Source organism: Serinus canaria, chromosome 2 (assembly GCF_022539315.1).
Source record: "Serinus canaria isolate serCan28SL12 chromosome 2, serCan2020, whole genome shotgun sequence".
In the NCBI taxonomy this organism is placed as follows: Eukaryota; Metazoa; Chordata; class Aves; order Passeriformes; family Fringillidae; genus Serinus; species Serinus canaria.
Window position 1 is genome coordinate 64,196,699 of NC_066315.1, and position 23,947 is coordinate 64,220,645.

Sequence of the window (23,947 nt, forward strand, 5' to 3'; positions counted from 1 at the left end):
TCCTTTGAATTTTTATGGGTTATCTCCTAAATTGGTAAATTGTTGTTTTCATTGCAGTGATGTGATGAAATTACAGTATGATTATGAATGAAATTTACTGCAAAGATGATGCATTAACTCTTTTCTACTGTATGAGTATGTAACTATTTCCTCCAGTGGAATCTCAACTCTTCTTAGGTTCTGGCTGTGATCCTCAATATGGAACAGAGATGTAGAACAAAAAGGAGGCAGTTGCCTAAAAATTTTGAATATACACATCACAAATGTTCTTCTGTCACCTGGTTATCAGCATTAATATTGGAGAAATTTCTGGCAGAATGACAAATCAAGCACTGGCTAGTTGAGTAGGCATGTTTTGCTACACTTACCAACATTCCAGCTGGTTTCTTCTGCCACATCTTGGTTTGATTTTGAACTTGAAAAATAAGTTAGGGGCATTTTGCAAATGTACGACTTGGAATTAATTCAACTCTAAGGAAAAAGGCATAGATTTCCAGAGATTTCTAATGGAAATTATTTGGCTTCAGACAAGTCTTTTACTTGGACAAAGTAATTTACTGAACAACATGCATACACATATTAATTTTTACCTTCAGTGCTTCTAAAGCTTTTATTTTAATAATACTAGGCAGAAGGAAAGGAGTCTTTCAGCATGTTTGGTAAAAGAGATCAGTAGAAAAGAGGCCAGTTATTTCCAGAATGAAACTTGCAACTAATGTTTCAAAATACCTAAGTTACAATCTGCCATGACACTCTTAGGCTTGATTCCAGCAATTTAAGTTATGCCTATTTTGGATGGTACTGCAGAAATAAAAAATTCAATATTCATCATCATAATAGTTCAACTTTGCACATTTTCACTGAGTAAAAAGAATAAAAATTCCCCACTTGTATGACAAACTTTTGTGGTCTCAGCTTTAGTATGACTAGAAAGGATGTATTAATACAGATCTTAAGAAATCACATAAGTGACTAGAATTCTTTGAAATAGGGTCTGTATTTTTCATCTTAGTGCAATTTCACATCTACAGGATTTTAGTATGGAATGACAGCTGTACCATTGCTTCATTTCTACAGAGGCACATCTTTATTTTCCAGAGTAATTATGCAGTCATCTTGAAAATTTATTTTAAAAAAAGTCTCCTAGTGAGCAAAGGATTACAGTGAGTCAATGAAGTAGTTAATGAAATACGCATTAAAAGAAGGAAAACGTGCCCAGTTTAGTGGTGTCTTAATAAAAACTTCAGGTAGCCAAACTTCATCTCTTTCCATTCCTTCTTACGTGTATTTTCTTTTCTTCACATGCAAGGGTTTTAGAATTATAGACTAGAGACCATCAGGAACTGTAGGTGAAATGATTCTGTCTTGGAACCATATAGTGAAAACATAGCACCATTAAAACTAGATAGTTCAAATTCTCCTGCTAATTTTCTGGAAGAGGGAGAAGTGTATGACACATTCAAAGGCATGAATTCTTCAAATGGGTTTCTCACTGCAGAAAAAAAGTAAAATTCCTAAGTCTTATAATAGCCACAGAACAAAATTGCTGTCTTCTGATCAGCTCCAATCAAAGAGTGAAAGAAAAAAAGAAATCACACAAAAACCCCCAAACTAACCAACAAACACTAACCAACCAAAAAACCCCCAAAACCCAACAAAAGCACACCAAAAAAACACCAAGCCCCCTCAAGACCCCCCCAAACAACACCCTGCAATTTGTCTGTAGCACCTATGACACAGTGGCAGGCCAATGACTCCTTGTAACTGTGCCAGGTGAAATTTGTGGAGGCAGGATTTCTGACTGACACCATATTGCAAGGTGTATCATGAACAGGTTATGATATATACATAAGTGACCTCTGCAGTCCTTTTCTCTGCCTGCCGTTTTTAAATGCTAAGAGACAGAAGAACATATTCATATGAAGTGCATAAATGGATATGCCCTATTAAAACCTCAGATGTATTACTGTTCAAGATAGTATTTTAAAAGAGCACTCTGAATTTGACTGAAGAATTTAAATATCCTAAATGAGAATAATCTCCCAAAGATATTTATGAATGATTTTAACTTCCATGATATATATAAAACAATTACTCCACAATATCATTTGCCAACTGCCATGTAGAAAGCCATTTCTTGTAAAAGAACTTGCTTCAAATTTCAATCCTTTGACATTTTCTAAAATTAAAGTATTTCTTTATGGCAGGAAGTTCTAGATTATTAATGAACAGTTAAATAGCTAGCAATAAAATAATAATTTGAGACAACTCTAATGGTTTCTCTAACTTGTCATAAAGGAACACTGCAAAATGACAAGTAGTATGTTAACATAAGTTCCATCACCTGAAATTTATTTTAAGTGAATATCATCTACACCAAAGTATATTTAACCATAAATGGTTCAATTTGTCTCACAGAACATCTTTTTCTTGGTGTTTTTTTCTCTATATTTAGCTCATATTGACCTCTTCAGCTAGCAGGATAGTGGCTGACATTCAAAAGTAACATCATAACTTATACAACTAACTGTAAAATAATGTTCTGAATACAAGTAGAAAACTTCCATCAGATAGTAGAAAATTTCCATCAGATTTCAAAGCAGTTTTGCAAACACTGCAAACTGCATTTAAGCTAAAATAATTGTACAAAATATATATAAGAGTACAGGTAAAATGGGATTAGGAGAAATGCTAGACAAAATTTAACTAAATGCAAGTAGAGTATGGAGACGGACCAATTATGTTAATGGAATATGAAGAAAGTAAAAAGTGAGAGTAGATTTAGCTGTCAGTGGAACTAAAAAAGAACTTACACCTGTTTTTGAACCTTAACCTTCTGGTGTGAACTGCACAGCCAGACGTACCACAGCCCTCCACTCTTACTGACCGGACACTTGATCATAAGCATCTTCCCCCCAAAGCTTCCCATCTGGCAGGCTCTTATTGAACAAGCTAGTCAAATACTGTAACATTTAGCCTCTTAAAAAACAACAAAAAAATCCCAAACAGATGGTGCTGCCCACCTTTCTTGTAATACAGAAACTGGAGGACTGTTGAGAGATTTGGGTTTGCTCCCCTTGCTAGTGTGAAGGATTTCTCATCTATCAGGACAACACTCAACCCAGTGGACTTTTATTTGAGATACTGAAACACTGCAATACTATAAAATTAACTATACCACCCTTGCATTTGCCATGATCCTATAGAAAGATGCCACAATTATTTTCTCTGTTTTATATTCCTGAATATCACTGCTGAGACGCTTTAAAACATAGAAGCACAAGAGGACAAAACTAAGAGCAATCTCACACAATATCCTGGCTTTAATAACTGACAAAAATAGAAGCCTACAGGACAGCTCAAGAATAGAGCAAGCAAGAAATTACTCTTTTCCTGAGTATTCTTCAAGGCTTGAATACATGGAGGCTAGGGACTACCCAATCCAAAAGGAAATGTTTTTGTGGTTATCACCTCTGGTAGATTTTTTTCTCCATGAATATCTTCAATCTCACTTAAAAACACTTACAGTTTTAGCATCAACATCTTCTTAAGGAATTCACAACTTGACAGCATACTGTGTGAAGAACCATCTCCCTTTCTGTTTGTTTTAACTCTGCACCACATGAACCACACTTAAATCCCCATCTCTCATACTGGAAAAGGTGCTGGACAACTGATCACTAATTCTGCTTTGCACCCAACCCCTTTTATATGCCTGAATTGTACCTCCCCTCAGCAGCATCATTTTCAGGCTGAAAACTCCTAGCATAAGCAGTTCTTTCTCAAAATTATTTTCCTAGTTTTGATCACCCTTACCACCCCTGTGACATTTTCATTGTACTATATTTCTTCCAATACAGGCCCACCAGAACCACAAAGAGCATTTATAAGGCAAGTACAACAGACATCAGAGGCAAACTGATATCCTCAGCATCCTCAAAATGATGGGCGGTTTGGCTGCAGAAGGAGGAGGAGAGGAGTGGTAGAGTGACAGAATCTGGCTTTGGAAAACAGTCATGTGAGAGCAAAATCAAGTCTTCAATCTTGCAAACAGGCAACTTAAAGAGATTCCAGCCAGCAAGCAACTTCGCCACTATATTATGAACCACCTTCAAAGGATGAAGAGTCAAGAAAACATGAGTAAAACAAAGTTGTGCGTAAGGTCAAAACGAATTAAGCAAAGTGTTCAAAGCAGTAATGAAAAGAAACAAAAGAGGCCTCCCTGCTAGGCCTTTCCCATCTAGCCTAAACCTAGATGGATGGCAAGGTTACATTTTTGGCAAAGCCAGACTGCTGTCTTAAAAGGCGTTACCTGATTAGTGCCGGTTCTGTTTTGTGGCTGTAAGCTCACGTGCCCATCTAAGCTGTCAGAGGAACTGCTGCTGGATATATCAATAAAGAACAGATTCTGAAAGCAATGGCACACTTCCTGCAGGGAGAACAATCACTCCTGCCCAGAGGTACAATTGCCACACAGTAGGTGAATTTTACTGAACAGTATTAGGACCTCTAAAGCTAAAACTCCCTCCCTTAATAGAAAGAGACTGTACAATTTCAAGGCTACAAGAATGCCTTTAAAACCCAGTGAGGACCATTTATTGACAAAAGGCAGGGAATGATGAAAAAATAATTATTAGCACTCCAAACAAAAAAAAACCAAAACAACCCCAACGACAACAACAAAATAGAAAATTGTATTTTGTTTTGCCACTACACAAATGAAAAAGGGACATATGCCAGGCAGAGACTGACAGGCCCCGGGAGAAGGGACACTGAAGGAGGGTGGAAACAAGCCAGAGAAAACAACACTAAGTCAGCAGATATTTTGAAGCAGGAGGGACAGTGGACATCAGCTGGAGTTGGGCAGGACTTGCCTCAGACTTCAGAGGTCACAGGGTAGAGAAAGCTTGGAGTAGCACAGTTAGACCTTGCTGAAAGAGAAAGCATCTAACAGAAAGGAGCAAATTGCTCCCTATTTCCCTGAACTTTAAGGGACTTCTTCCAGTAAAAGGTTTGAAAGTAACAGATGTCATAGCTAATTTACTGGCATGCAATTAATTGACTTTATTCCAAGATGCTCCATGATAAAGTACAAAGATAAACTGAATTGAGTGGAGAGAGGAAAACAGGACATGATTTTATAAACTAGTATCAAAACAGAAAGCAATGGAAATGGTGAAATGCAGGGCACTATGTCTTTTGATAAAAAGCCTTCTGATGAGTGGGTTTAAATGGAAAATTTTAGAAAGCAAATAAACTCTCAGGTTCAGCACATTTCTGAAAAGAATGAACTCCACTGATTTTCACACCTGCTTGTTTTTCAGGAAACTATTGAGCTTAAGGTTTAAGGAGGCCAAAAGCAAAGTAAACTAGGAAAACAACAGTATTACTACCTGGTGGCCATAGCTGTTACTGTGATTTTGGCTAGCTGTTGACTATTCCTGGAACTCTCAATTTTCTAATTAAAACATTAGGCTAGTAATCCCACCAATGATGTTATATGGTTCAGATAACTATCTAGTCTTTTTAATGTGACAAATTCAAGTAAAGGGAAAAAAAAGTGTGAAATATTTATTAGTTATCACAATATCAGGAAGAATGTTCTATCTGGTTTTGCAGAGTACCTTGATTTTCTGATTCGAATAAACTGATTAGTCCTCATTGATTCAGTCTACTCACTTGGGAACCAGAGCCTCTGAGGCAGACTGTTTTCTAATGGTGTGTTAAATATTGAGAGCAAAAATCGATTTTTCATGGTTACATAGCTGCTACATATTTTCTTACACTGCAAGAATTTCCTTCTCTCATCTCTGAGCCCACAAAAGTCAAGAGTCAAATCCCATCCCTCTGTAAAGTCAAACCTCCAGGGACAAAAACTTTCACTACGAAGAAAGAACGTGGCAAAGGATTGTGTCAACCCAAGTTAACTTCTGTTTCTCTTAAGAGCTTTGAACATGTATAAGCAAACGCTCTGCCATACCATCTTCTCTTCCTCATGCTGATCAAGCAGAATTCAGGTTGTTTAAGAGATGAAATCATCAGGTGACATGAATTTTCATGACATGGTAGAAAAATACTGCCTCTTGCAAAACTCAGGAGGGAGGAGAATGCTGCCAAGAAACATTTTCGCTACGCTGTTGATCATTTTTCCTGCAGGTACTTTTCCATATGGATAAAATCCACAAAGGAAAATGAAAGAAAGGGACAGAGTGAAACTGCTATAGTGGAAGTCAAAAATTACTCTAAAAAATCACTTGTTTGAATAATAAATGATGATCTAATAGGATAGCTGAACATAAACTCAGCTTATGCCTTGAAAAAGCCCAAATAAATAAAACACAACATCTGACCAAAAAACCCCAAACCCAATAAAACAATTAGTTATCTATTCAGATAATTTAACACATAAGACTAATTAAATTCTCAACTACGCACATTTGTTAGAAGGATTACTATTCTGCATTCAGCTGTAGTGGACGGTTTAAACAGCAAAAACCACAACAGAATAATCCTATAAAAAGGTTTCCCCTCTCCTGAATTTTCCAAGAGTTTTGTTAGTAAAGAGTGCCACACATTTCAATTTTCCTGCAGTCTCCCCCATCACTGCTCATACAGATTATTGGATGCACACTTGGCCTCCAGACAGCACCCAAACCCTGCTAAAGCCCACATTTATCATCAGGTGTGTCACACACAAAAAAGGTTCATATCCAGAGTTGAACTCTATATGTAAAGACATGTGGTCAGCTCATGTTGCCTACTTGAAATATAACTGCATTTTCCATTTGAACTCCAAAAGTCAAGCACAGCATTGAAATCTCTCTTCACCAGCCGCTGACAAAGTTCTCCTGTGCCTCTGCCACAGTTCCATCACGGTTGGTTGCAGGTGCCAGGGAGCTGCCTCGGCACCCGCGGCCCACTCAGCCCTCTGCGATTGGAGAGGTTTAGTTAAGTAACCCCAACCCACAGCTCCCTCTTTGTACAGATAATTCTAGCTCTGAATAAACTGTCAATCACATCCGGCAATTGTTCCCGTTTCAGAAGGAGAGGAAAATTAATGGCTGCTGAATCAAGAGAGGTGAATAACATTAACTGATGCGTGTGAGGTACTTTAATGCTGAAAAGCATAGCAAAAGTGCCAACTATTGTTCCCGCTTGTGATGGCTTGTCAATGTCCTGATGCCATCAAAAAGCATCCCTTCTTCTCTTTCCAGCTGTGAAGGACTACACAAAAATAATAAGTCACCAAATCCTACACCATCATTCTTTAGGATAAAATTATTTTCACCTGTAAGTTGACATACCTTTACAGAGCTCAGGCAAGCTGTGGCAGGACATAATTCCTGATGATGCTTGGACTCAGACAAGCAGCAGCTAATAGCTGTCTCCTGGCCTTTAATTCCAAAGGCCTTGTGATAAAATTAAATAGCTTTAGAGATGTCTCAGCAGTGAGTGTGCTTGTTCAACAGCCCTTCTGCTAAGGGTATCAAGCTGGATCAGCCACTGCATGGAGGATTTATTTCGCGTGAATGAAAAAAATCCCCTTTAAGCCTTTCTTCCCTGATATTAATTCTCAATTTAACGTCTTTAGGTCTAGAGCTGGATTTGCATTTGCAGCTTCCCCATGAGGGATTAGGTGCATTGGAACAGCCCATCCAGCAGGGCTGTTAGTGAGTGGTTATCACACTCACTAACTGCACTGGGAAACCCAGTTCTTTTACAAAAGCTTAAAAGCCCTGGATGAATAGTGAAAACAATTTATACATTATTGTTATCTTACTGCCCTTAAAGGCAGGCCAGTGCCAAATAGCTTTTAAAAAGAAACTGTCTGTGATTGGAAAATGGGAAGATAACATATCAATTCTCATAAGATATAAAAACATGTTGGTAACAGACATGGCTATGGATTAAAAAATGAAAGGTATTCTTGCAGTGTGTAGATTCCTGGATTTAGTTCCCAAATATATTGGCTTTATTATACAACTTGAAATTACATAGCACTTGGAGAGCTATCAGTTTCACTGTGGTTCCTAAAAACATGTTATTAGGAAACATACCTATCACAAAAGTTCTATTATGCAAAGTGACATACAATTTTGAAAAAAAAAGCGGAAACTTGAATATTCACTCTTTCCAACAGAAGCATTAATCTAAGGAAAATAATCTTCTACACTGGGAACCCAATAGACAAGTTCATTTATAATTATTTACATTAATGCCAATTCTAGGACATAGATGAAAACGTTACACAAGACAAAAATATCAGCTTACTATACCATTTGCAATTCTTCCTAAATGGAACAATTATATACATCTTGCTTGAACAAAACCATTTAAAAACCAAATCCAAACATCAGCCTCCAGGTTAAGCCAATTGATTTTTTTTTTTTTTTTTGGTTTTGGTATTACTGGACTCAGTGTAGCTTGACTACAAAGTTAGAAGGAATTAAAAGCAGAAAAGTAAACCAGTCTCTTGTCACATCAAGAAGGGACACTCAATTGAGAATGTGCCAGTACAGAGTAGGCTGAAGCTACATCTCTTTGGAAAAGGGAAAGACCTGTTTAATACTGATCAAGAGAGTAGTCAGGTGTCCCAAATGAGTTTTTTAAAGTCCCTTCAACCTTAAAACACTTAGGACATCAGATGAGCAATATAGTTAGCAACAGGACTGACTAATATGATCAGGATATCAGGTGGTATCCATGAGGTCAAAGTGGAGGATTTATATTACATTGCTACTTTATTCAAATTTTACTGAAGAATTCTGAGTATAGGACACAAGTTTGCAGTCTGTAGGGGTAACAAAGACAAAATTCAACATCATAATTGTAATGGGTACAAAAGCACAGGGAATATTCAGAAAATAAAAGATGATGGGGTAGCAATATCTGTTCACCACCAAGACAGCAGTTTCAGGATCCATTATAGATCCAGGTCTAGTCAGTAATGTCACTGGGAGGAGAAGCACTACTGCCTTCAGAGTAAAGGAGACACTTCTGTGGGCTTTCTAGGAATTGGCTAGCAGAAGGGAAGAGACAACTGCTCCTAGTTAATATTTTTCTGCATCAACTTGAGTTATTAATATTGTATTTTAAAAATGTAAATGATTTTTTTATTTGGAAGAGAGAAGTTCACTAAAAATGTAATTATTCAATTTGATCCTTCCTAAGTGATTTCCATCTGTCAGAAAGGTCACAAAAAGAGTCAACCTGACAGACTGGCAAAAAAGAGGAAGAATGAGCAACAAAGCTCCCTCTGTGGCAGAGAAATGCTCTCAAACATCAGTGTTTCAGCTAGATTACAAAGTTCCTGGTGGAAGCAAGCCCAAATTTTTTATGCCATTGCAGGGTGTTCCACAAAATTGGTAGTTCCTGGGCTTGACCCTACTATATAGTGCCTATATAATTTTACTATTCTAAAAATGAACGTTCAAAACCATAAAGGTTGGCTGTTGCCATCTTATTGCAGGGGTTCCATACTGTTATCTCCTATCACAAAAGTTTCATATCTTCTTGGTGTTTCTCGTGGGCTGCTCCTCAGAGCACTGACTCTTTCATCTTCTCAAAGTAGCCAACTGACTCCAGCTCCCTTCTCAACCACCCACCCCACTCTTTCATAGCACTCTTCTTCTCACTGGTTACAGCTGCGGCCTGTTCCTAGTCTTTGTGAATTGGCCCAGCTGCAACTTCTTAGGGGTAAGATTATTTTCTACACTATCTTTATTTTCTTATATTCTATCCCCCTACAATTGCCATGCACATTCCCTGTTTTATAATTTGCACTGCAAAATCATCTGTTGTTCATCCCTTTATCCAATGAAGTGTTTTGGTGTAAATAGCAAATTAAAAGACAGAAACTCCTTGATTCCTCATTCTTTTGTTTGAGAATATACCTACTCTCAGTGATTTAAGTCTGCCACAGACCAGGGAAACCACATGCACAGAGACCTATGAGAAAATATGGAGAGTGCATGACAATTGTAGACACGAATGGGAACAAGATATTGGCCCATTAAGGAGCTGTTAAGCAGTTCCCACGTGCTGTTATACAAGGTATAAAGATCTGATGGCAATAATCACTTGGATTTACATGCTCAGACTCAAAATTTCTTCTTATAACACTTCAAATACAACTATTTTTAAATCAGAAAAAAGGAACAGCTGACAGGTAGTTTTAATTAGCTGTCTTTCCTGTGGCTGTTTAATTTTTTTTTCTTAGAACTTTTGCTATTCACAAAGTTCTGTTTGTGACTGTATTAATCATTTATCAGATTAAATTCTCTGCCACTGGACAAATGTCAGAGTACTGCAAGTTCCTTTAAGTGCCTGATAAACTACAAGTCTAGGTTCTCCTTCACACAAGACAGAAGTCAAGAAAGCATTCATTTCACATAGAAGAGATTCCCTCCTACCCCTTCTGAAATTTCCTAAAACAAATTATAGGCATGGATAGAAATACATGCGAAACTTGAAGTGACCACTTGTATTTCACAGCTCAAAGTTCACTGCTCATGCTTCAGTCTGAAACCTTTTGGAAGTACTTGAACATTTCACTCAACCTGTCATTGCCATCCAGCTGCTGCAAACACAAACCAGAATATGCTTTACCTATTACACTGTGCAAACAGTGCCAACCATCCAACAGCCACAAGCTGTAGGACAACTTTGCACAGGAAGTTCCTGAACACCCCAGATTAAACTGGGTGTGTTTTAAACTCTGCCTGTTTACAAGGCCAGTTTCTCTTATAGCATTTCAAGTTTTCCACTTTATTAAATGAAAACAAAAAAATTACAGGGACACTGATAATAAAGCTTCAGAATACTAAGAACTCTAATAGCAATGAAGTGCATTTTTCATTCCTTTATATGAAGCATTTGCTCACCATGAAAACCCCAGTGGCTGTCTTAAACTTGTTTTCATAACAGACTAAATTTGAACAACCTCACAGAGAGACAGGATAACACCTTCTCTGTTACAGAGCCAAGGAGGGTGTAAATAGATGTATCTAACATAGAAGAAACTTTTTCAACATCTCCTTACTTGTATAACATGAATGACTGGGGATATTAATAGATACACAGGGAACTTGACACATGAAACATTATTTTTACTCACACATAAATCTGAAAAACCATAGAACAGAGAGTCAATTCTGCTAATATTGACCACAGATAAGAAGCTGAACACTGTCAAGGAGCCAAGTAAAAATCAACCTACACCTGGGGTTGTTTGGGGGATGGAGTGTTTGCTTTTTATTTTAACATAAAAATGCCACCACAGAGGTATATCCACTGGATTGATGAAAATTATCTGTTCTCTACATCAAGCCTTAGGCTTAATAAATCTTTCCTTATGAACCTGAAGGAGCCCTCTTCCATTGCACAGATTGTGCTAATAGACCTAGAAGAATAACTTGGCGTCTCACCAGTTTGTAGATTTAATAGGCAAGAAAAGTAAGGCTACTTTTAGTGCAATTAATTTTTTTCAGGTAAAGAAGGAAAAGAAGAAGAGAAAAAATCTGTTGTCAAAAACATTAGCTGGCAAAGACAGCAGCCAAACACATGATTCAGGGAAAAAGATTAAGCTCATTAGAACCAGTGGAAAACAAATGAGACTATAGAATAAGAGAAGATAAGAAAACACTCCTAAGGAAATGATCTTAGAAATATGCATAAATGGGAGCTATTTCTTGCTCTGCAAAATACTTCCTCAATGGCCTCCAAGAACTCACTCAAGACAATAGGGTTCAAAATATCAAATAGCCATGCTGTGAGTCAGAGACTTGGTTTTACCTCCTGCCCTGCCATTAACCCACTGTATCATTTTGGCAACCCATGCTGCTTCTCTAAACCTTAGTCATCTTAGCACTGAAGCTAGGAGAGTGATTTTTTTTTATCATTAAATATTTAAATGAAAAGTCCATCATTCCCCTAAAACAGGGATTTCTTCTATTAGCTTTGACAGAGGTTTCACTCATTTAAGAGCAGATTTTGTTTCAGTGCCCCTCTAGAGTGAAGACAATCTCATTTGGCCAATACAGTGTGAGAGAAAATACTAATGACAGTCTATCACATAGAAATTCTTCAAGAAGCTAAAAGGTAGAATTAGAGACGCCATCCATAATGATTCAATCAATCAATCAATTGTTTCTTGAATCACCAACTCACAATTGTTAAAGCCCTTTAAAAAAGTATCTGCTCCTGAATAAGCATTTTCTCTCAGTTTTCAAACTTTTCAGGATAGATGGCTGAGAAATGAAAAGTTTTAGGCTTGCTTACTCTTCAATACACCCTCAAGCAGTTCCATGCAGTTCAGGCTAATGTGATACGCTGCTGGTCCAGAACACCTACCGTGGCAAGCAGTGTGGGCTGTTCACCCATGCAAAACTAGAGCTGTAGACCTCGTTAGCTGAACTTTGAAAGTAAGAAAAAAAATTAAATAGAGATTAAAAACTAAAATAAGCTCTTTCTGAGCAAAAAGAATGACCTAAAACTTTACTGCAATGTAGTCCCTGAAGTCCCTAGTTGGGATCATTTGTTCTGCATGCTTGGAACCACCTGAAGATACGACTCCACAAATATCTCTCAGTGGAAAAGAAAGCCACTCATATATGCTCACAATACATTAACTCCAAACATGCAAATTTAATTCCAAAATAAGCCAGCAAGTCTGTATATTAGGGCAGCCCAGTGGGAGGCCTGGAGCCAGATCAGCAGGCAGCTTGCTTCCATCCAGTCCATTGCCTTTGTCCCAGAAGCAGGCAACCATGCCTGAGGAGGAAACAACCTAATCGGCTGAATGCCTCCTCCTTTCTGATCTGGCTTGGAGCATCTGCAGCTGAGCTGAAAGTGCTCCTGTCTTGATGGTAGGCAAGGAGCTTATTCTTCATCCCTCTCCTGCAGAAACCTGGATCCCATCCCAAACTGCAGCAGATGAAATGTCCATTCCTCTCCACAGAGCTAGCAGGGTCTGCCCCACTCTGTGTTAGACTACAAGGGCCGTAGGCAGCATAGACAGTGATGAAAAGAGGATAGAGAAAAAACTAATTGGTGCATTAGGGCAAAAGTGGGGAATGCCCTTCCTGGGAAGGTAGCAGTGTGGGTGTGGGTCTCCAACTGTAGCTATCAATGTTTGGACATCTTGGGCAAGTAATACAACAGCAACACACACCTTACAGCAGTATTGAGGACAAAACCACTTGCACTGTTCAACTTGAGTAAAATCTGTGCATGTGATAACTTTTTCTTTCTGTGCATCTTAAAATCTTTTTACTGTGCTACAGCTGAGCAATAACAATACTGTTTACTCAGTTTTTTCCTTTAACAGAGGTAGGCTTCCAGGTCTATTCAGTGATCCTTGAAATGTCTGAGGTATGCAGGTTCACCCTCCCCTCAACAGATGCATTATTTCCTTTATTTAATAAAGGAACAAGTAAAGTTTATACACACACAATAGAAAAATTTCAACCTTTTTTGCAGTATAGAATATGTTCTGCCCTACATATTGAATGACTTTATGTACAAAAATAAGAAAAGCTAAACATTCATTAAGAAAATGTAACCTGTTTATATTACAATAGACAAAGTAGTCATATTTTACATCCAATGTTGTCAAAACACCTTCATAATGGAAGCTTTGCGCTTCCTAAACTTGTGTTTTATGACAGGCTAGAGTAATGAAATAAGGAGATATTTCTCACTCTCTCCTTGCAACTCTTCCACACATGGAACAAAAAAATTAAAAAAATAAACCCTCTAAAGTCTGTAGAAGGAAAACAGCTGATAACAGAATAAAAAAGGCACCAATTGTGGGCTTTGCTGTTCACACCAAAAAGAATCCTAAAGTTGAAAGAGTGGAGAAGAGCACAGATATACTGAGGCCACGACAGCAAAAACCTCACATGCTGACCCAAGGCACTGCAGTGTAATCATGAGAAGGTAGATGGCACATGAGCATAGGTATCTTTCAGGTCCTTGACCAAGGAGGTCTCACCCAGTAATTCACTGCTTCATCCAAAACAAGATAAAGATAATGGTAAATATACTGTGGGGCTTCTTGAAAGGCCACTGAGCATAGCTTCCCCTGTCATGATGGCCTGCATCTTCAAGGATATTATGGATTGCCTAAGAGAACACTCATAGGGTTAAAGGGAAAATGAAATACAAGTTGTCTGAAGTCTATATGAGTTAGTTTCTACAAACACAGGAACAGAACCATAAAATCATGTCTGCCAGAGGGGTGCTCTGAAAACCACAACAGGCCATCTAAGCTACCGACAAAACCCCATGTTTTGAGTATGTATGATTAGTCTCTGAATCAATTCAATTGAAACAGAATTACAAAGGAAGAAACTACTGACCTAATGTCAGCTTTCCAAGAGGACTTGTTGCCAGTTCATCAGGAAACAGAAAATACCTGTTCCCTGAGCAACTTTAGCCTAAAGTGCTGAAAAGCAAGAGATTTCTGGGAGTTATAATGAAGTTTCTGTGATTGACTGTCAATTGGATAAACCAAAAAAGATAAACCAAATGAATCCTAGGACCCCTGAGATAAGAGATGGATACTTACCTGACAACACACTACACTTAGAAGGGAGATCAGCAAAAAGCATCATTACATATTGGGATGCTGCACATAGCAAGTAAAAGAGGAAAGAAAATAGGTCTTGGAACTGCACTACATAAAAATTCTCACCAATGATAGTCACATTTAATGCCACTCCAAGTGACTAATTTTGATCTTCCATAAATAACTGAAGTTAGAGTAAACCAGGAACACTGTTTTTGTCACTAACAGCTGTCAGTGAAACAGTTGCCTGCTGCTTCTCTCTCCCACTGAAAGGATATGGTGGGAAAATGACTGCTTATTAGGAGAGATCTTGGATGTGATGTCCAGGATAGCAGTTGGACTTGATGAACAAAAGTGCCCTTTTAAGCCTGTGTTCCTGACACAAGTCTGACCCACTGTGCTGAGCTTAGACCCAAATCATGCAGGTATTTTCTTTGTGACAATGAAAACAAAAACCCCAAATGAACAAAGAATAACACATAAATGCCAAAAAACAAAACCACAAAACACCAAAAACTCAACAAGATGCTCTAAAGAAAAAAAAAAAAACTGCAAACATAATCTTTTAGGTGGCAGTATCAGTGCATCCCATCATCTTATCTCTACCCAAAATATGCCTGGTAATCTCCAAAATTACTGTAGTTTAATAATTTATTAGCCTCTGAAGTATTATACTAAACTGTAGTTCACTAAGCCAACACTTCAGAAGTGTTTGCAGTGACAGCCACAGCTTTAAGAGAACAAGAATATGCCACAATCTTGATGTGTCAAGCTATCACAGAATTGCAGAAGGACTGAGGTTAGAAAGGACCTCTGGAGTCCTTCTGGTTCAACACCCCAAAACAAACAGTGTGACCTAGAGCTGGTTGTCTAGGACCATGTTCCACTGAGTTTGGAACGTCTCCATGGATGGAGACCTCACAACCTTCTGGTCATCCTCACAGTGAAAAATTGTTCCCTGATGTTCAGAGGGAACCTCCTATGTTTCAGTCAGTGCAATTGCCTTTGGTCCTGCCTCTGGGCACCACAGAAAACAGCCAGGCACCATCTTCTTTATGCCCTCCATTCAGGTATTTATAGACATTGATAGAATCCCCCTGAGTCCTCTTTTTATAGCTCAAGAGAGCTTTCCCAGCTGTTTCAGCCTTTACTCAGTGGAGGGATGCTCTAGGCTTTTAACCATTTGCAAGGCCCTTCATTGGCCTGCCTCCAGCATGTCCATGTCTCTTTCATAGTCATTGACCTTTAATGCACGTGTCCTTTGATGCCTTTAACGCATTCTCCAGCAAGATAACATCTGTAAAGCTAGAAACCAAGTATCATCCTAAAAGGAAGCATGAGCAGAATTTATCAGCAAGAAAACAAATACAAAATAGGGACAAATATATTTTATTCTTTTAAAAGCTGTAGCAAACTAACAATTACACTAATTAGGAGCAATGAGACACTTCAAAGACTTAGAAAGCAGGAGGAACTAATAAAAAACACGGAGTAAAAAAACCCATATAGCTCACCATCCACATGAAGGAAAAAAAATCAAGTAAAATCAGAAAGGTAAAGAGGCAAAACAGTTTACAAGTCATGAAGATTCTCTAAGTACACCAGGAACAAGAGGAAGTCTATTATTCCAGTTAATTAACAAGGCCTTTAATCAAGGGGCAAGGAGAGCCTACAATGAGACTAAAGTATTCCAAGACTCCTCATCATAAAAAGGTTAGTTATAATTAAGTACTTAAATTAGCTCTAACAATGCAGGAGGAATACAGGTCAAAATACAGAAAGAACAGGTCAAGAAATATTTAGCTAAGTTAGTTTTACTCACGTCACTGAGATGACGTGAGTAAAAATGTTTACCCCAGTATTATTTAGGAACAAGGTGGAAAAAAGTTGTGGAAAAAAGGCAAGTGTTATTTCTGGGTAAAAACCAAATAGTGTTTAGTGTTCAAAAAAGAAGGGAAGAAAAAGAATTACAGGCAAGTCAGCTTGATTGTCTGCAGGAATGATATTAAATTATTAAACAAACAGCTGTATGACACCTTCCTTCACCCCAACCTCCAGATGCCACAGACGTTTCAAGAATAAGGTTAAGCCTAATCAATTTAATTTCCTTCTTGACCTTATGGGTTGGAGGGAACGGCAGAATGAAAGGAGAATGGAAGCAGAAGACGTGATTGTCAAGTGTTGTATTTCATTAAGCCTGCTGACTTTGTTCCCTTAAATCACTGTTGGATTGACCAAATTGTTGGCAACATCTACCTACAGAAGTAACTACTAATCATGCAGCACAGACCAATAACATGTTTTACGTAGGATCCCTGGGGTGAAGTGTTTCCTGGGCTTGGGTGCATTAGATATTTTCAGCAGTTACTCTGATTTCAAAATTGGAGAAGTCTCCTAAAAGTTTGTGGATTGCTTTGGATTGGAAGAGAAGCAAGCAGTTTAAAGAATGAGATTAGAATTAGAAACAAGCCTGATAAATTTACAACACAGCCCCATACCAATAACACAAAATTAAGAAAACTAAAAGCACTACACTGCAGAAAGAGAAACCCAAATGCAGAAAATGAACACTGGAGTAACTGGCTAAATTGCAAAAAATAAGTAACTGATAGACAATTGGAATAATGTTTATATTTGAATATGTTATATACTTGTAAGCATGAGCTTCATAAAAATGCATGACAAATCCAGGACAGCTTTCTTCAACAGATTCTTTCAATTAAAGGAACAAGCTCCTGATAAAAGAAAGATCTCACTTTGATCACTATTTCTGTAAGGTCTCGCTGAAATCTAACAAATGGCCATTAATAAAAAATATGTATGTATCAAATATATAAAAAAGGTTTAGCATTTAATTTAAAAATATTAAAACCATATATTCAAATGATAAACAAATCTCAGAGACTGTTTTCATTTTCCTTTGTGTTTTCAATGCTCCAGCACCATCAAGAGTGTTTATCATTACTGAAAAGATGAAGCTTTACTATATATTGGGCAAATAAATAATTTCTGTGCATAAATTATTAAATCTGTCTCTGCTGCAGCTCCTTAACAATAATCATGCATATTCCAAATAGTTTATCATCAATAAACTTAATGGTGAAGAGACAGGGGAGATGGGGGTGGGCGATGTTAAAAAGAGGGTTTTTTTTCTCCTCACAGCAATTCTCAGCATATATATTACTTTTGCTTATAAAGTGGAAATAATTTAGAACAGCAAATGTAAGAGAAGTCCCTTGGTTTTATCTCTTTACTTAATGTTTTATGTAAATAACTGCTGTGCTATCTTGTAGAACAAGTTGCAGTGCCTATTAATATTATGTGAAAGATTCACATTGCAATGATATAAAAATAAACCACATAATTTGAATTTTAAAATAAACTAACTTGATTCAATTAAAAGCTTGCAAAATTCTACATCTCTCTAAACACTGATAGTTGAATCCAAGTAGCTCCTTTTATTTGAATATCGTCATGTTTTAAATTGAAATAATCATTGACCATTCACTGATGCCAACATTACAAAAACCTACTGAATAACATTACTGATTTCACTTTCACTTCATAGAAATACGACATCTTTGTATAGCTGCAGCAATGTGTACTGGCTTGAGTCTTTGCCCTTATCTTTGGACAAGTACTCCTGTATTATACCAGAACTAAGCAATCTAGTTTGTTAAGAAAATATATAACTGATATAAATCGGTCTGTATAACTAAATATTCAAGTGGTGAGTAAGATGTAAATTCAATAACTAAATCAAAATGACAAAAGAAACCACAATGACATTAAATCAACTTTGTGTGCAACATTGACTCCAGGTGCTGACATTGTAATCAATGATGTACCACAAGATCTCTTAAACACAAACCAAAAAAGCTGACTTTCCTATCAACCAAAAATTCTCACTCAGCTTGGAGTGTACTAAAAAAAACCCACAATCCCCCCAGTCCCTCTAATCCTCCAACTCAAAGCCAACTCAGCAGAAATCTTCAGGACACTTTGGTAAAACTTGTAAAAAAGACAAGCCTGTATTGTACAAACACTTGGAGGTAGGGTGGGAAATTTTCTTATGCCACACAAAGACAAAATAAAACTTTTAAAATGCTTTAACAGAGTAAAAGAATGATAACTTAAAAAAATAGACTCTTCTCACCATATAATGATATATACTTCAGGATAGAGATTATTACTTTAAAATTTGTTACTGGGAACTCAGGACCAACTTGAATGTGCATCTCCCTGTCTCAGGAATGGTTTTGCCAGTTGTGTGGACTTGGCCCACATAATGAAAAAATCAATAACAATTTTCTGTCTACAGAAAATCCCCTTCTCTTGCACATGCTCCCCCATCACATCCCCTGAATCTTTTTTTCTTCTTCAAGAATTTGTAAGAATTTCCTTCTTACAAAAACAGGTATTTCCAAACAGGCCCCAAATTTTGCTTCAAGCTTTTTTCTTCCTCAAAGCATTTTCGTACAGATCTGTGAAAGAAAAATTGTCACTCATGCCTCAATGTAAATGAGGCACTGCACCTTGGTTTCAGATGCTTTCTTCTCTTTACATTTCAGCATTATGGCTAAACCTGACACACAGAAAAGTCAATTAAGCATCCTAATAACATTAGCTAAAGCCACTGCATAAGAAATTGCTCACAATTTATTTAAAGTATTTGTACAGCAATTACTCACGAGATGCTGCACTTAGTTGGGATTTCCTGTTCAACTTGATCTGATTACAAGAAGTATTTTGTAATCAGGGCAATTCAAAAGCATTTCATAGATGTAGTGATGTGTACATGTAAAATCTAATTTGGAAACCTGAAAAAGCTAGATTTTGTTAACTGTCTCTTAGACTAGAAATCTTGTATATAGAGGCAGCCGTTTTGAGAAAAGGAGAGCTCCCACCACGATCTTCCCAAAACACTGGCACTGTAGTTGCAAAATCTAATTATGATCCTCCATGAAGAACAGTAATTTTTTTTTTTGGCCTTCAATATTTATCTGCTACAGAAAATGGGGGAAAACCCACGAAGGGCACTGTTGGTCAGTGAAATGGAAAAAGCACACGGCTAGAAATTCAGGTAGCTATTATTTTGGGAACATAAAAGCTTGATAATACCAGATGAGATACCTCATCCCATATAATAACTGGAAGTTTTTCTGTAAAATTAATGACTTGCACTAAGTGTCATTCAGATGCCAGAGTCAACATGTTTTGCACAGATGTTCTGCACTCTAAATTGTCATAATGAGACTACAAAAGGTACCAGTGCAAAACTCTCAGACAAGTACCACAGAAGTCTGTACCACAGAAATACATATACTAGCTCTTTCTCTAACACTGAAACCAGGACAGGACCATGAACAGAGGTAGCATGTTCTGAAAGCAAACAGAAATTCCATGTCTATCAGCACCCAGAAGGGAAAGGCCAGATAAATCCGAGTAAACATGCTTATATTGAGAAGAACTGCTTGCCAAGAAAGTATTCTGCGTACCCTACTGTTTCCCTTTAAGGAAGACTGATCATATAAGATGATGACTTTTCTAATTTTGGAGACAGGTGCCCAACACAATTAAGTGGGTGTGAGAAGGATGGTGATGAAGGAACAATTTTAAGCGTTCTATTATTGTGTTTGAATACAAATGCTCAGTTTAGCAAAGCAGTATACCCTGTATGCCCTGGCGATCACATAGTGTCACAGGCATGAAGCGTAAAGCGTCCTTCACTGCGTTACCCTTCAGTGATCTCCATGTCTGCCCTTCACAAATAAGTTAGCACTCTCTCCTGTTCTGCTCTACATACCCAGACAACTTTCAATGCCCCCATACTCCATCCATGCTCCTCTGATCTCTTTCAAGTCTCCTCTAAAGACCCCAGTAAGAAGAGCCCCCAGTGGCTGGTGTGTGTTAGTTACTCCTAGACTACATTATTTGGTATAATTTAATCTGAGATGAGCCCAGGACTCAGGATCACAGACTAGAGTGCTTAGAGTTTTGTACAACTGGGTATTGAAAGCCTCCAACAGGGGAGGCTGCACAGCTTTTCCAGGCAGGCTGGTCCAGGCCTTATTGCTGTCATGGCGACAGCAATTTATTACTATTTTTTTTAACTTCCCTTTGGCAAATCAGGCCCTTTCCTGCTCATTTCAAGACTATTGTCACTTGTCCTGCTTCTGTGCTCCTTCACCCAAAGTCTGGCTCTGCCTTCTCAAGAACCTCCCTTCTGGATTTTCCAAGGCTCCCACACAACACCCCCATGGGAAACATGGACCAGAAGATCTGTTTCAAAACTGCCTGACTTATCTACACCAACACTGGAACACCTGCTAATTACAGCCTAATTATGGGTGTGATTTTACACCTCTGTAGAACATTACACTGGAGGAATTAAATGGTATAATTTTGTATCAATAGAATTAAACTAGTTCTAAATCCTGCTAGGATACCCAGTTGAGTTCAGATGGATACATTTTTTCAAATAAGCCTATGCTTGTTAGTTTACAGGACACACTCTGTTCTAAAATGAGATGATATATTCCTGCAGGAAGCTTTACACAGCTTTTAATATCATCACTTCTGTGTGACCTAAAGAGCACTTCAGAAAAAAGAGGTTATGCTTTGAGGGAAATACAGGTGAGGCTGGCTCTGTCCACTTCCCACCTGAGGCAGAAAAATGCCCTGAGACCCTGTCCTGTGCTTGTAAGGGCTTGCCCTGGTGAGCTTCCAAGAACAAGCAATCCTCTGCTTCACATAAACCATAGGTATGCACCGGAGAAAGGAATAGGAAACATTGATTGAATTATGAAATGTACAAAATTTAAGCTAGACAGGGAGTAAAAATACAACATTAAGAGCCATGTGCTTCAATCATACACATCATACTGCTTCAAAACAGGCCTTCTACAATTAAAACTGGCAAAATTTGTGCAATACAGTTCTAGACACAATTTTCTTTACTTTTTTGAGAATTCAACTGAAAAAAAAATCAATTTTCTTTGTATTTAGATGGATTGAACACAGGTCAGGGAAATCCTGTAATTTTTTTTTAGGGGCTAGAACAAGAAACAAAAGACTGATATCTTGCCTACTGGCACCAATTTAGCTACTGCTGATTCCTGGAAAGTTTCCAGTGTTCAATGTCACCTCAGATCCTGAGCATTCAATATGATATGATTTATTATGTGGAATGAATGCACAGTACTGTGATTTCTTGTTTTTCCAGTTTAAAGGAAATTGTTTTTATATCTTATGCTGACTTAAATACTTTTTTTAAAGTTCCTCAATAGCTTAATTTACAAAATAAACCCTAGCAATTCTTGTGTAATTAGATCACAAAGGACCGTATTACATTAAATTTAGTATCTGTATCTAATTTTTTCGGCATCTTTTCACAGCAGTATCTAAGAATCAGGCAGCTTATTCCCTCTCCTCCTCCTTTTTTTTTTCTTTTATGTTTTCTCTTTATTTAATAAATCAAATTGCATGTTTGAATTAGTAACGCTCTGGGAAATGCATCTTATCTAATTTCTGATATTACCAGTGCATATGTGGCTTATCACAAAATCTAAACACAGTCTACTTGCTTCCAGTCAGATTACAGAGCCATTCAGGTCTGGTGGCCCCCTTGACTGCAGCCAATTTTCAGCTGTATCTAGATCTCATTCCTGCCCAAGAGCAACCAGGTGGAGTATCAACAGCCATCTGAGATGTGGGCCAACACATTCAGGTCTCAGGGCAAAGCAACATGGGTGGAGGTATCAATGGTAAGCTGCCCAGTACACGGCTCTTGTGCTTCCGTTTCATTTATGGCATATCAGGTAGCAGGAAAAGAAATAAAAAAGAGAAGCTGATATGGTATTTTAAGTTTATGTGCTCAAAATAGGAACAGTTGTTTTACAACTAATGGCAAATTTTTTGAGCTACAGCCCAAGCGTCTGTTCCCAGTCCATGCCCGCTGTGACAGGAGTGCAAGAAAGGCTTTTGCAAGTGTTGTATTAGACCAGAAATATCTGTACCTGAATACTGGAAAACAGGCTTAAAAATCTGCTCAGATTTCTCACATTTAAGGTTACTCGTGAGTTGGAGAGTTATGGGAGGTGGAATTAAGACACCAGAATGTTTATTACTTGTTAAAAACAAACAAAATAGGTACTTACATTGAGCAAGAAGAAGCTTTCAGAAGTCAAAATGCAGAGAATTCAACTTTTGTGCATGCATAGCACAATCCCAACTCTATACCAAGCCAGTCCTCCCTCTGTGTGTGACTTACAAGGCAGTTTTTCACCACTGTAAATAAGCTTAGCACTTTTTTGGTTATCCATGTTGGCAAAAAACCAACTAAACTAGCAAACTAAAATCGAACATAAAGTACATGTTTCCAAAGAAGGAGTATGTAGGGAGACAAGCTTTTTTTATTGAAATAGAACATACATTACAGCTCACTTGAGCAGGCTGAGAATGAGCCCCAAGCAGTAGCTGCTCACAAAATTGCTGGAAGAATCCAAATAACAGAAAAAACCCATAGAATTTTCCTCAAACTAAAACACATTAATTCTTTTTTTTTTTTTTTCCTGTAAAGAAAAATATTCCATTGACAAGGAGAAAAATTAAGAGAAGCAGCTATCAGATATCAAACTGTACTTTCTGAACCTGCCTACCTGTCACCACAGGCAATAGACCTTGCTAGGCTGACCTAGAAGGCATTTGTAGAATGTTTCCAGAAAAAAGAGAAAATTGCTACTATACAAATTATTCCTTTTTAGCTAATCTAGTGGTAACTTGATTGCTGCAATGGGGAATTACACAGCTAAATGACACCTTGTTCTTACTTTGGCTGGAAAAGGAGGAGGCTGGTACAACTTACTAGCAACATGGGCAGGATCATGGGAACAAGCTCAGGAGAGTGTTTTCTTTCTCCCCTTTTTCACCTATCAGGCAAAACAGAGGGCACATACTTACTCATTTTTAAAAAAAATATGTCATGCTCTCTGCTCAGAGCGTGACACTTCCTCCACACGGCCCTAGTTTGGCTCTATCCCACACAAACATGCTGCATCTTCACAGTTTTCTCCCACTCTGACTATGCCACCCTGTGGCATAGGGGTCCCCCCAGCAAAAGCAACAAGAGCACCATCATGATGGGACTTCCTGCCAGAAGGTGCATTTTTAGAGACACAGGAACTGCAGCACACCTAAGGATTCTTCTGGCATTTGACCTTGAGCACAAGAAAATTTGCTTCTTGCTGTGCATCACCTCAGGCAGTAGCACTGAAAGGAACTCTAGTGCAAATATCCCCTCCCTCTGCCCAACTCATAGGGACTGTGGTCAAATGGCAATATGATCTTGGGAAAGGTAAGTAGATATACTAAAATCTT

At 37.9% G+C, this 23,947-nt stretch overlaps 1 protein-coding gene across 1 annotated transcript in view; it reads right to left on the reverse strand.

Moving 5' to 3' along the window:
- Positions 1-23,947, reverse strand: part of PHACTR1 (phosphatase and actin regulator 1) — a 302,064-nt gene that overhangs the window by 223,784 nt on the left and 54,333 nt on the right. The window lies entirely within an intron of this gene.